Source organism: Marmota flaviventris, chromosome 5 (genome assembly GCF_047511675.1).
Source record: "Marmota flaviventris isolate mMarFla1 chromosome 5, mMarFla1.hap1, whole genome shotgun sequence".
Lineage (NCBI taxonomy): Eukaryota > Metazoa > Chordata > Mammalia > Rodentia > Sciuridae > Marmota > Marmota flaviventris.
The window spans coordinates 73,065,700-73,079,525 of record NC_092502.1 but is presented as its reverse complement, the minus strand read 5'-3'; the positions used below and the strand labels follow the sequence as shown (position 1 = coordinate 73,079,525).

The window sequence follows — 13,826 nt, the reverse complement described above, 5'->3', positions numbered from 1 at the left end:
CTACTTTAGTATTTATAGCAGCACGATTCACATTATTAACTGTGGAACCAACCTAGATGCCCTTCAGTAGATGAATGGATAAAGAAACTGGTACATATACACAATGGAATATTACTTAGCATTAAAAGAGAATAAAATTATGGCATTTGCACATAAATGGATGGAATTGGAGAACATCATGCTAAGCAAAATAAGCTAATCCCCAATAAATAGGGACTTAATGTTTTTTTCTGATAAGTGGATGCTAATCCATAAGAGGGGGAGGGCATGAGATGAGTGGAGGAATTTTGGATGGAGCAAAGGGGAGGGGAGGGGATAAGGGGGTAGGAAAAATGGTGGAATGAGATGAACATCTTTACATGTATGATTGCATGAATGGTGTGATTCATGCACAACCAGGGAAGCAAAAAATTCTGGTTCCATTTGTGTACAATAAATCAAAAAGCTTTCTACTGTCATGTATAACTGATTAGAACTAATAATAATAAAAAAGATCCTGGTACAAATCTATGAGTCACTCCTTTACCACAAATTCTAGGGCAGCATGGCAGCATAAAGGGAGAGGGGGTGCAAACATATGCTGTTTCCCTTGAACCTCATTATTCTCTACTTGCTGCTAGGACATTTTGGTCTTGTGGGGTGTTCCTCTGAGTTACTCAGACTGGTTGTTAGGGCTGAATTGTTGATGTTATCAGCCAAACCATAAACTGTACAAGGAAATACAAGTAAATTTTAATAAAAGTTTGACTTTCTTCATTAAATTTCATTCATTAAGATTCTATTTTTTTAAAAATATTTATTGTAAAATTACTTTAATGTAAATCTAGAATGGCATTAATCAAAATGTTAACAGTTATCTTAAATGGTGAGGGTTTTTTTGTTTTTAATATTTTTTTAGTTGTTGATAGACCTTTATTTTATTTATGTATTTATATGTGGTGCTGAGAATCGAACCCAGTGCCTCACACATGACAGGCAAGTGCACTACCACTGAGCCCCAGCCCCAGCCCCTGGTGAGTTATTTTCTTCTTGGTATTTTCTGGAATTTCTAAATTTGTTACTATATATACACCACACTTTGGTAATAGAAAATAAGAGACAAACTTTCAGTAACTTAATATTCAAATTGCATTGGTGTCATTCCTTTTAATACTAGAAGGATAAATAGCATTTTCAGTAAAAGAAAGTCAAGGGAAATAAATATCACTATGCTCAATTTCACTTAAAGCCAGATATCCAGGAATTGGATGTGGCTAATTATCAAATTCTATACAGATGGAGTTTTGTCTTGTTTTTTTTTTTTTTTCTCTCTCTCTCTTTCTTTTCTATCATTAAATAGAAAAGCACAGCATCTCTGGCTGCTTACTTTATTATATTCAGTTGCTTTAGTTGTAAAACTTTAAAAAATAGGTAGCTTTTAAAAGGACAATTTGCCATGTGACATGGTACATGTCTATAATTCCAGTGACTCAGGAGGCTGAGGCAGGAGGATTGGAAGTTCATACCCAGCCTCAGCAACTTAGACCCTGTCTCAAAATAAAACATAAAAAGTGCTGGAGATGTAGCTCATTGGTTAAGCATCCCTGGGTTCAGTCCCTAGTACCAAAAAATAAACAAATAAATAAAAGCAATTTATTGTATTATGAATGAAAAGCTGATATGGGATGGGGGGGTGGCTCAGTGACACAGCACATGCTTGACATGCATGAAGTCCTGGGTTTTATCTCCAACACATACACACACACACACACACACACACACACACACACACACACAGTTGATACAGGCTAAAGAGAAAAAAGAAAAGGAATAAAAATGTGTAACTGACTTCATGATAGAAGATCCTCAAGCCTTTTCTATGACCACTTTGATTAGAAATGGAATTCATTCATACCTCCTCATAACTGCCTTCCAATATTAATCTATTTCTCTAAAATTATGCCAAAATGTAGCTGCCTAAAGTTCTGACATGAAACAGAGATATGATAAATTATGGTATAAAGGTGTATTAAGAATTGTAATGCAAAAAAAAAGAGCTCATGTATAATGACATAATTTGGCGTAAACATACTTTATATACAAAGTCACGAAAAATTGTGCTGTGAATGGATAATTATGAATGTAATACATTCCACTATTGTCATGTATGTAAGAAATAAAAAAAATTTAAAAAATACAGAAACACAATTTTAAGAAATAAAATTGAAAATGTAAAATAAATAAATAAAGTTCTGACATGAAGTTGCTGGGTGAGGCTGTGATATCACAATCTGAAGGCTTGACTGGGGAATCCACTTCTCAGTTCTCACATGACATTATTGGCAGGATTCAGATCCTGATAATAGCTGGCGTCCCTCAGAGTAAAAGAGAGAGAGAAACTCAAGATATTTGTACCTGCCTTTGTCACTATTCTTCATTGCCAGTTGTCCAATTCCTCAAAAACATTGTTTGACATATTTTGTCAAGGTTTTTTTTTTTTTTTAATTGTTTAAAGCATTAGGGTGTATCTGGTATTTATCTACTCCATGTTGTCAGGAAATGGAACTACCTAAAAGTCTTTTAACAATAGTCCTACCATATTTCTGTAAAAACAAAGCAAATTTATTTTATTTTTGTGAAAAATAAGGCAATAAGTATTAGACATTACTCTTACTTATCGAATTAATACAAAATTATGTTTCTCTTTTAGAAACAAATTAAAACTATCTAGCAGGGTTGTGGTGAGAATTAAGTATCTAGCACAGGGCTGGGGTTGTGGCTCAGCAGTAGAGCACTCACCTAGCACATGCGAGTCCCTGGGTTCGATCCTCAGCACCACATAAAAATCAATAAATAAAATAAAAGTATAAAAAAAATTTTTTAAAGTATCTAGCACAGTACATAGCACATGTGATGGATGTATCCATTAATTTAAAGCTTTCTTTCTCCCATACCTACAAACAGCAATATAATCTCTGCCCACTGCCTTACCCACCCTTTTCTATCCCATTGTTTTTCTCTTTCATGTTTCTATTTAAAATGTAATCGAGAAGACATATGAATAGAAAGTGACTTAAATTTAATTTTAAAAACCAAGACGAACCAACATAGCACACCTCTACTTAGATACTGACAAACTTTAAAAAATGTTTTTTAAATTTTTTATTCTAATTTGTTATATATGATAGCAGAATGCATTACAATTCTTATTTCATATATAGAGCACAATTTTTCTTATCTCTGCTTGTATACAATGTACATTCACACCATTTGTGTCTTCATCATACATGTACTTAGGGTAGTGATGTCCATCTCATTCCACCATCTTGTTTTTACCCCCTTACTGCCTCCCCACCTCCCTCTCCTTTGCCCTATCTAGAGTTTGTCTAATCTTCCCATGTGCCTCCTCCCAACCCCACTATCAATTAGCCTCCTTATATCAGAGAAAACATTCAGCATTTGGTTTTTTGGGATTGGCTAACTTCACTTAGCATTATCTTCTCCAACTCTATCCATTTACCTGCAAATGCCATGATTTTATTCTCTTTTACTGCTGAGTAATATTCCATTGTGTATTTATACACATTTTCTTTATCCATTCATCTACTGAAGGGCATCTAGGTTGGTTCCACAGTTTAGCCATTGTAAATTGTGCTGCTATAAACATTGATGTGACTGTGTCACTATAGTATGCTGTTTTTAAGTTCTTTGGGTATAGACCAAGGAGTGGGATAGCTGGGTCAAAAGATACTGATAAACTTTTACATTCATTAATTCAACAGACATTTACTAACTGACCCAATGCCAGGCATGGTGCTAGGCATTGGGTATTCACTGGTAAACAAAGCATCTTCCCCTCTTAATGAGTTAACCATTTAGTGGGTAGACAGTAAAGAAACAATAAGTACATAATTTAAAAACATCCTGAGTGCCATGGAAGAAATAAGGTATAATGAAAGAGAATAACAGGGAAGGTAGGAGGGATACTTACTTAGGAATGCTGGTGTTTCTGAAGTGACATTGAAACAGTACTCTAGAAGATAACACATTTAACATAAAAACAACAAGAGAAAAGTCTTCTAAAAAGTCAAATCAACGTGTACAAAGCAGAGGAAGTTAGGAACTAGAAATGATTGAAAAGGAGTAGCAGGTTACAGCAGCAACAAGTTAGAGGGCACACTTGTAATTAATCCCAACTTCTTACCAGGCCTCAAGCCCCTGCTTGATTTGGTCCCCACTTCCTCCTGACCATACCTCCTAGCAATGTCCACAAGGTCTACCTTTTTTGGCTCTTACCCACTAGACTCATTCCCAACTGCCTGTTTTGTTGTTCCCTCTGTCTTAAAGACTCTGCCCTAGTATATCCCCAATACTTATGGGTTCCATACATTTATATTCCTTATTGCTGTAAACATAGAGCCTGGAATAGATATTTAGTACATAACAGAAACCCTAGTGACATTGTTAATGCCGAATGAAATTAAGCTGGAAGGGTAAAGCAAGGTAGAACACTGATCAAACAGAGACAAGCTGGGAGGACTTCCTGAAGAGGTATGTTTTGAAACAGAACTAGGGAGGGAGTTAGGGGGGCAATTACAAAACAAGAACTTGTTCATCTCAGTCTTCTCCACTAGAATAGGTGCTCCTTTGGCACGCTAGAGCCATGCTTTACCAATCTATCATCAAGGGCTAGCCAGGGCTTGGTATATGGTGGGAGGTCGGTAGATGACTGCAGAATAACTGAGTGCAGTGTGCGCAGAATATTCTATTCATTTGGTTGCAATACACTTCAGGAAAGGTGAACAGGTCTTTCAACTCATGAGTCCGCTCCCCCAGCAGCCAAAGAGCACAAGCTAACTATGAGAAACTGGACGTCGCAGAAAGAACGAAGTGGCCCACGCGGCTGCGCGCTCCGGCTCCTGGGCCCCGGGACAGCGGGACGCCAGCCAGCATTCGCGCGTGCGCATTGCATTCTTCCCGCCTCCAACAAGATGGCGGAAGCCAAGTAGCGAGGGGGCGGAGTGTGGCCGCCGGAAACCCCGCCACTGCTTGGGGGGAGCTTCGGGCAAAGGCCCGGGAGCAGCGGACTGAGGCTGGCGCGATGCTGTTCCCGGGAAGCGCTGTTGGCTGCCGGTGAGGAAGGTGAAGCACGGAGTTGCCTTCCCGGGCCCCCAGCTCCCCCTATGTACGTCTCCCTGGGCTCCGGTCCCGTAGCCGCTTTGCCTGCTTCTGTACCATCCTCGACTCTCGGTCCTGGAGCTCCGGCGGCGGCAGGGACTGTGACCGGCAGAAGAGCCCAGCCTTCTGGCCCCCGGGCGAAAGTCTGGCAGGTGAGTGAGGCTGTGAGCTTTGGCGTCTCCCGCCCTGGCAAAGCTCCCTCTACTGTGCCCCGCAGCGCTACGGACCCTGTGGGGCTCGGCGGGCTCTGCGGCTCTCTTGTCTCCACGTCCCACCCCCTTCCCTCCCGCGCCCCCTTTTAGGCCTCCGCTTGGCCTCTGGCTTCACAGGTTCTTCATTCTCATACGGTGGGCCACGGTTGTGATGCCCTCTGCCCTCCTCACCTTTCCTGTCTGCTGAGCAAGCTTAGTCCCTGAGAACTGTGCCCGGTTCGCGTTAGGTGGATGGGTCGCCCTCCCTCCAGTTTCCGTCGCTTCGCGATCTTCCTCGTTTCGACCTTATCGCTTCTTTTCAAAGTTTTTAGCTCTCTATCTAGGAAGATTATTGGAACGCCCGGCATTTGGAGTCACAAAGAAAAAGGCTTGTATTCCAGAGGCAAGCGAATTCTGTTCACCTTAGGGAAATCAAGTCTACCGGAGACTGGGATGGTTTAGGAAAGACTGACTCCTAGAACTCATGCAGAGTAGGGAAATAGTGCTGGTAATGGCAAGTGATTGGTCATCTAAATAATTAATCTTTTTCAGCGTAGTAAATTTTGGACTTTTGAGGCTGGGTTTTGTAGATCCAATGAAAGAATTGGTACTTGTTATGTTCCCTTTAAAAAAGAAGACCTTATAAATGTAAGATATCACATAACGACCCGAGAAAAGATATGTGATTCATTCTTTTATTCACTGTTGGCTTAGATTGCACACTGAAGCTTTAGAATCCTGTTTTGTACAGACCCTTTGTTACATTTAGAGGGACTAAAATAGAAAAAAAAAAAACTTTTTTTAAGCTCAAAACTTCTCAAATTGCTTGTATTCTCAATTGTTGCTACTGCTTGACAATTCCTATAATGCTTAATATTTTCTGTAAAATTTAGGTTTGTGCCAGTCTCTTCTCTCCCTTCTTTATTGCTATGGCAAGGCTCATCGCAATTTATTGATATAAGAAACTGTCCTAGATAAATTATGTGGTACCTTGCCAGGGTTTATAAGTACAAACTGTAGAATCAAAGTGGTAGTAGATGAAGTTGCTGTGACTGATTATTTCATCTTTTCCTGTAATTGGATTAGGTATTGAGCCCGGAAAACATAGACGTGTGCTTAAAAATATAAATAATGCGGGGTACCCTGGTGCATACCTGTAATACCAGTGGCTTGGGAGGCTGAAGCAGGAGGATCAGGAGTTCAAAGCCAGTCTTAGCAAAAGCAAAGCACTAAGCAACTCAGTGAGACTCTATCTCTAATGAAATACAAAATAGGGCTGGGAATGTGGCTCAGTGGTTAAGTGCCCTTGAGTTCAATCCCTGGTACCAAAAAAACCAACATATATATATGTATAATATGTACATATATATGAGATATAGTATGCCCTTTAAGATTGCAAATGTGTGGGCTTTTATAATTTTAGAGATAGAATTGTTCCATTTCTAATATGAAATATTTTTGTTTGATTCTTGTAGTTCATTTGTTTATTGGCAACCTTCACTTTTCCACATCCCAAGACTGCATATTAGATCTTGTCTCTCAGTTTTGTTCTTTCATTTGAAAGGACAATAGGGAAGTTGAAACTGCCGTGCACCAATCAATGGCTGGCTGCTTCTAGGAAAATGATTTGAAGCTCTGTGTCAAAACTTCTCTGACCACAAACTTTCATTAAAACTTCTCACTATTCCACTCTTAAAGAAGCTGTTTTCCCTTTCATTCTCTTTATGAAACCTCTTTGTCTGTTCATCCAATCCGTTTGCCTACTGATGATGCCATTTGCTTCCCTATGTAACCAGGATAATCAGTTTTTACCAAGTTTTTATTGATGGCGTGGAATTCTTCACTTTCTGCAGTTTTAACCTTTCTAGTCCCCAGTCCTGAATAAGTCTCATCATCTTTATCAGTTTGATCCCTGAAATCCTGAGGGTTTCCAAAAAGCAATTACATAAAGAATACTGATTAGTTTTCATACCAACTTGGGAACTCTGCTGGGTCTTTAGTGTTGTGTTCCATTTTGTCTCATTTATAGCAAATAACTTGATTTCTTCCTGCATTAAGAAAAAAACATCTTCTACTACCCAGTTTTCTTCTTAATATTATCCCCTTGTTTATTCATATCTTAGAAGAGGAAATGTCTTTTCTTTTCATCAGCAATCCCCTCCAGATGTATTCATGATCATCCCTTCCCATCTCTCTAGAACTGCCTTTATCACTTCTTATCCACCTTCAATCTCTCCCTCTCTAAACTACATACATGCTTATGCCTTTTCCAGGGCTACCAGATGCAAGTGCTGTATACTTCTCAACTCTAGCAGACCATTCTGAATTTTGAATCTGCTATGCCACTAAATTTTTATTTTTTTCCCTAACGACTCATTTTTTTCATTCCAGAAGCCTGATATAGTGGGACGAAGATTGACTTTGAGCCAGATAAATCTTTTAATCTTGTGTTTGAAGTCTGTTAAAACCACTTAGTAGTTTGTGGCTGTGGTCATATTGCTACTCAAACTATTTTTATAAAGTACCTAAGTTCACCCAGTGAGTATGGAAGAAGTTAATACCTGTTAAATGTCCATTCAATTGTTTAGTACATTGTGGAGTTCTTAATAAATTCATCCTTCCTTTTCATCATGACTTCCATTACTCTTGAAATTGGTGTATTTAAAAGTCACCTGTGGCCTTCTAATTACCAAATCCAACAGCTTTTCTTCCGTTATCTTTGATTTCTTTAGACCATTTGTGAAATACATTCTATGGTAGTAAGATGATTTAATTTCTTGGTTCTTCTACACTGTACTTCTTTTTTTGGTGGGGGGTACTAGGGATTGAACTCGACCACTGAGCCATATCCCCAGCCCTGTTTTGTATTTTATTTAAGACAGGGTGTCACTGAGTTGCTTAGGGCCTCACTGTTGCTGAGGCTGGCTTTGAATTCACGATCCTCCTGCTTCAGCCTCCCAAGCCACTTGTATTACAGGCATGCACCACCGCACCTGGCTACATTGTACTTCTTAATTCCCTGTTTCTCTGAAAGCTTCTTCACATTTCCTACACTCTCTTGACTTTGTTCTTACCCCTAAACACAGCTGTTCCCTCTATCAATTAGGCTGCAAACAGGATTTAAGAGCAGAAGTAATATATTGGCTCATGTAATTGTAAGTACACAGATAGAAATGACTTGAAGTGTTGTTTGTTCAGAGATCATGTCACTGGAGCTAAAGTCCCATGTCTCCTCTACTCTCTCAATTTTGTTCTCTCATTTGGGCTTTATGCTCACATTGGCTTCAAAAAGATGGCCACCAGCAATGTTCACGTTATAGCTTTTTCCATTTACTTTCAAAGGGAGAGAGGCTGCTTCTCTCCTAACCTTTCCCCAAAATCCTTAGCTCTACTCTGAACAAACAGGAGATCATGCCGCCAAGCCTGTAACAATATCTTTGTTAAGAGGGACGGAATTCTAACTGGCCTTGCCAATGGAATGAATCCTTTCTAAAAATAAGGAGTGCAGCATAGTGCAGAGAGGTGGAATGGATCCTACAAAGGTAATAAGTGTCTTCAAGAATCTGTATGCTTTTCACTGTATTTTCTTGGTGATCACATCCTTTTTGTCTTTATGATTATAAATTATGTCTGTGGTTGTTTTTTGCTTCTGTAACTCTACTTCCCATTTTTACTATTTGGCATGTATCTCTTAAGATTACTGCCATAAGTCTAACTCGGCCAAACTGGATCAGTTTTATCTGTATCCTACACTTACCCTCACTTCCTGTGTTTATATGTGTGTGTGTTTGTATTCCTCTTCTTCCTGACTTCTCTTTTGTAACCACCTGTCTCTCAGCCACCTAGTTTAAAAACCTTGCAGTCATCTTAGTGGTTCTTCCATTGTCAATCAGTGGTCAGATCTTGCATATGTCTTATATTATGCCCCAAGTTATAGAATACTCAGTTAACCAAGATTTAAACAGTGTCTCACATAAAAAGAAGTTTAGAGTTGAAGGAGTCCATGGTTAGTCAACTGAACAGTGATGTTATCAAGGATCCAGATGTTTTCCATCTTTAAATTTTTGTAACTGATGTGATTCTGCAATCTGTGTATGGGGTGAAGGTGGGAGTTCATAACCCACTTGAATCAAAGTGTGGAATATGATATGTCAAGAAATTTGTAATGTTTTGAACAACCAACAATAAAAAATTAAAAAAAAAAATTTGACTATCCTTATAGTGTGCTGACCTTTGTACTTGTCCCATCATAGTTGCCGATGGCTCTTTCTACTCAGGCATCATAGTTGTCAGACAGCTAACAAAGACAAATGGAAGTTTGCCCTCTCATCTCTTGATTAGGCAAGAAAACCTATAACAGAAAGTCTGTATCTGACGTCCATCCTGGCATGTCTATCACCTGGTTGTAGGGAAGCTAGGAAAACCAATATGTGGCATTTCAGTCTAGGAAAAAGGCAAATGACTGAAGAGAAAGTAACAGTATTAGTGACATACTTTTTATAGTATTGTATTGAGAAGTAAGTTTTAATAAGAATTCTCAGACAGCAATAGTAAACTTTTACCCAAGAGTTGATGTAAGCTAAACAAAGAATTTTGACCGAATATTCATATAATCATAATTGACTGTTTAAAATGGATTCATATGTAAAATTATAATAAATTTGAATGATACATTAGAATATCTGGATTCTTTAAAGATCGATGTTAAGTACATTAAGCATACCCAGTAAAGCCACTATGAGAAACAGTGATATGTAACAACTATTATGAAATAGATTTGTGGTTCCCTTTAGGAATTAGAGACATGTAGGGAACATTTTTGGTTGTCATAGTAACTGTCAGGTCCACTGACAATTAGTGAGTGGAAGCCAAACACAGTAAGTGTCTTGTGATATTTGGAATGGTCCACAAAAAATTGTCCCTTCAATTTGAATATTTGAATTGTCCCTTCAAATATGCCACTACACACTGAAATAGTGTGCCTTTTGAAAGAATTCACTGGGATTCATCTGTATTATATTCTTAGTTGCAGAAAAACAAATTCAAACTGGCTTAAACAAAAAAGGAAGTGTTACTTCCTTATAGTTAAACTTTAGCTAAGATATAATCCAGTGGCTCACGTGAAATGAAGGACTTGGCCCAATTTCTCTAATTGGTCTGCTCTGTCATTTCCCTTGTTTTGGTTTTATTCTCAGGCCACCCTGTCTCATGATAGCAAATTACTGTAGTACTTTCAGACAGCACCCTTATTTCACATACAAAGTAAAATGAAAAATATATTTTTCCCCCCAAGTCCTGGGAATTAAACCCATGCTCTCAAGCATTCTAGGAAAGTACTCTACCCCTGAGCTATATCCCTAGCTCTTTTTTATTTGATTTCTTTGAGATAGGTCCTGCAAAGTTGCCCAGACTGGCCTTGCATTTGCTGTCTTCTTGCCCAGCCTCCCAAGTTAGCTGGGATTATGGGTATATGCCACCACACCCAGAAAAATGAAGAATTTTTTTGTATTTGATTTTTCAAGTATTTGTTGAATATCACCACTCTTGAAACCATTTCTAAACACCTATTTTCCTCTATTATGCCATATTTTATATTCTATGCCTCTATTATATATAACAGACTGTATTATTCTTTATCTCATACATTAATTCACCTTGTCTTAATTATCTTTATGTTCTTAAAGTCTAAATGTGTAGAATACTCTGACTTACGGTACAATCATTTATAGAAAGAATTATGAATGATTTTGTGCCTAATACAACAGTTGTTGTTGAACCCTGAATTAGGTACATTATGTAGCCCTACCACCAAAGCCTATATGTAATGTTCTGATAATTAATAGAGTATGAATTCGTTTGAAAGCCTTTCTGAATTTTAGGAGTGTTTTTGCCATTAGAGTCATCCCTTGGCACCCTCAGGAGATTGGTTCCAGGGTCCACTGTGAATGCTCAAATCTCTTGTATAATGTGGCATAGTATTTGCATATAACCTATCATATTCTTCCATATACTTTAAATCACCTCTAGATTGCTTATAATTCAGGTTCAGCATCACTAATGCAAACATTTAAAATCTGAAATGCTCCAATATCCAAAACTTTTTGAGCACTGACATGACACCGCAAGTGGAATATTTACATCTGACCTCATGTGATAGGTTGTACTCAAGAGGTGCACTAAAAATATTGCATAAAATTACCTTTAGACTGTGTTTAAGGTGTATATAAGACATAAGTTATTTCATTTTTAGACTTAGGTCTCATCCTTGTGCACATGCAAATATTAAAAAATTCAAAATCCCAAACATTTCTGGTCCCAAGCATTTTGGATAAGGGATACTCAGCATATACCAAATACAATAAATGCTATGTAAATAGTAAACTATATTGTTTAGGGAATAATGACAAGAGGGGGAATAAGGCTGTGCAAGTTAAATTTAGACATATTTTTCCCCAAAATATTTATTATATACTGTTGGTTGAACTCAAGAGCCCATGGATATGGAGAATTGTCTGTTTTTCTCAGTCACTAAAGCTGAACAAACACAGTTGTCATTTATTTAACAAAGATTTTTAGAGGCTGGTGTTACAGTTCAGTGGTAGAGTGCTTGCCTAGTATATGCAAGACCCTGGATAGTATAAAACTAACTGAGCAAACAAACAAAAAAACCCAGATTTTTTGAGTCTGCTATGTGCAGGTAGAGTGGCAAGAATAGTGAACAAAACAGAGTCTGTACTCTCTTTGAGCTTAAATCTCAGTGGGAAGCATATAGTCAAAAAAACATTATACATGGACCCCCCCCACACACACACACACACATACACACAAATAATATCAGGTAGTATGTAAGCTTTGAAATTAATAGGCTCAGAGGAGAAAGCCTAATGGGATGCTAGTTTAGATGGGCTGGTAAGCAAAGGGCTTTTTGAGAAGCTTTTGAGCTAAGAGATCTGAATGAATGAAGTAATGGGCTAAGTCATGAAATGATGTACATGTGAAAGAGCCTACACTATCTTTGTCAGGATTTGAAATCAACATTATGCTAGCCTTAAAAAATGAAATGATACTCATTTTTGTTCTTTAAGAATTTGTGTATGATTGGAATTATTTCTTTATAAATATTTGTTAATAATTCAGCGGAGAAACCATCTAGAATGGGAGTTTTCTTAGTGGAAAGTTTTTATAATTTGATACCCCTTCTTTTATTCTTTTATTTTTATTTTTTGCAATAGTAGAGATTGAACCCAGTGCTTCACATGTGCTAAGCAGTCTGTCTACCACTGAGCTATACCCCCAGCCCAGTTTCTCATTTTTTAAAAATTTGTTCTAATTATTTATACACAACAGAAGAATGCATTTTGACATATCAAACATAAATGGAGTATAACTTCTCATTTGTCTTGTTGTACATGATGTAGAATTACATAGTTCATGTAATCATATATGCACGTAGGGTAATAATGTATGATTCATTCTACTATCATTCTGACCCACATGCCTCCTCCCTTCCCTTCATTACCCTCTGTCCAGTTCAAAATACTTCTATTCTTCCCCTCCCCACTTATTATGAATTAGTATCCACATATCAGAGAGAACATTTGGCCTCTGGTTCTTTGGGATTGGCTTATTTCGCTTAGCATAATATTCTCTAGCTCCATCCATTTACTTGCAAATGCCATAATTTCATTCTCCTATAAGGCACATTTTCCTTTAACATGCACAACCTCTGTATACATTAAATCTATCTGTAGATTACATATAATACATAATACAATGTAATCTTTATGTTAATAGTTATACTGAATTGTTTAGGGAATAATGACAAGAGAAATAATTCTGTACATGTTCAGTACAGTTGTTTATATATATTTTTGATTGATGGGATGCAGACTCCATGGATACAAAAGGACAATTATTTATTGTCTTTTCTTCTCTGTAGTTAGTGTGTGTAGTAAGTAAGTCATGTTTGTTAACCCTGTATTTCAGCTCTTAAGTATCATTAGTGATCTTTTGTTTGCTCCTATTAATTACAGAAGAGTATGTGAAAATATTTCATTAAGATTTGATTTTCCCTTGTAGTTTCTGTCAACTTATACAGTTGAGGCTGTGCTAGTGGTTGCATAGAGATGCGTAATAATGATGTCTTCTCAGTGAATTTATATTATGAAGCGTTCCTCTTTTATTCAAGTAGTACTTTTTGCATTAGAATCTAGTTTGGGATTAGTATATAACTCCAGCTTTCTCTTTATTACTGTTTGCATGAGCATGTCTTTTTCCATTCTTTTACCTCCAGACTTCCTATATTCTTTTGTTTTAGATGTCTTTTATGTGACATATTTGGATTTAAATCATATTATATACTTTACATTTGTGATGTCTGCTAATTCTTTCTTTTTTAAATTTTTTAATTTGTTTGTTCTAATCAGTTATATATGACAGCACAATGCTGTTTGGGGTATTGTACGCAAATGGAGCACA

At 37.4% G+C, this 13,826-nt stretch overlaps 1 protein-coding gene across 4 annotated transcripts in view; it reads left to right on the top strand.

Moving 5' to 3' along the window:
• The first annotated feature begins 4,979 nt into the window (after window positions 1-4,979).
• Apc (APC regulator of WNT signaling pathway) overlaps window positions 4,980-13,826 on the top strand; it is a 121,179-nt gene continuing 112,332 nt past the window's right edge. For all 4 annotated transcript variants that reach the window (XM_071612341.1, XM_071612340.1, XM_027927630.3 and 1 more), the window contains exon 1: window positions 4,980-5,309. The gene's annotated coding sequence lies outside the window, so the exon portion shown is untranslated. The remainder of the gene's footprint in view (window positions 5,310-13,826) is intronic.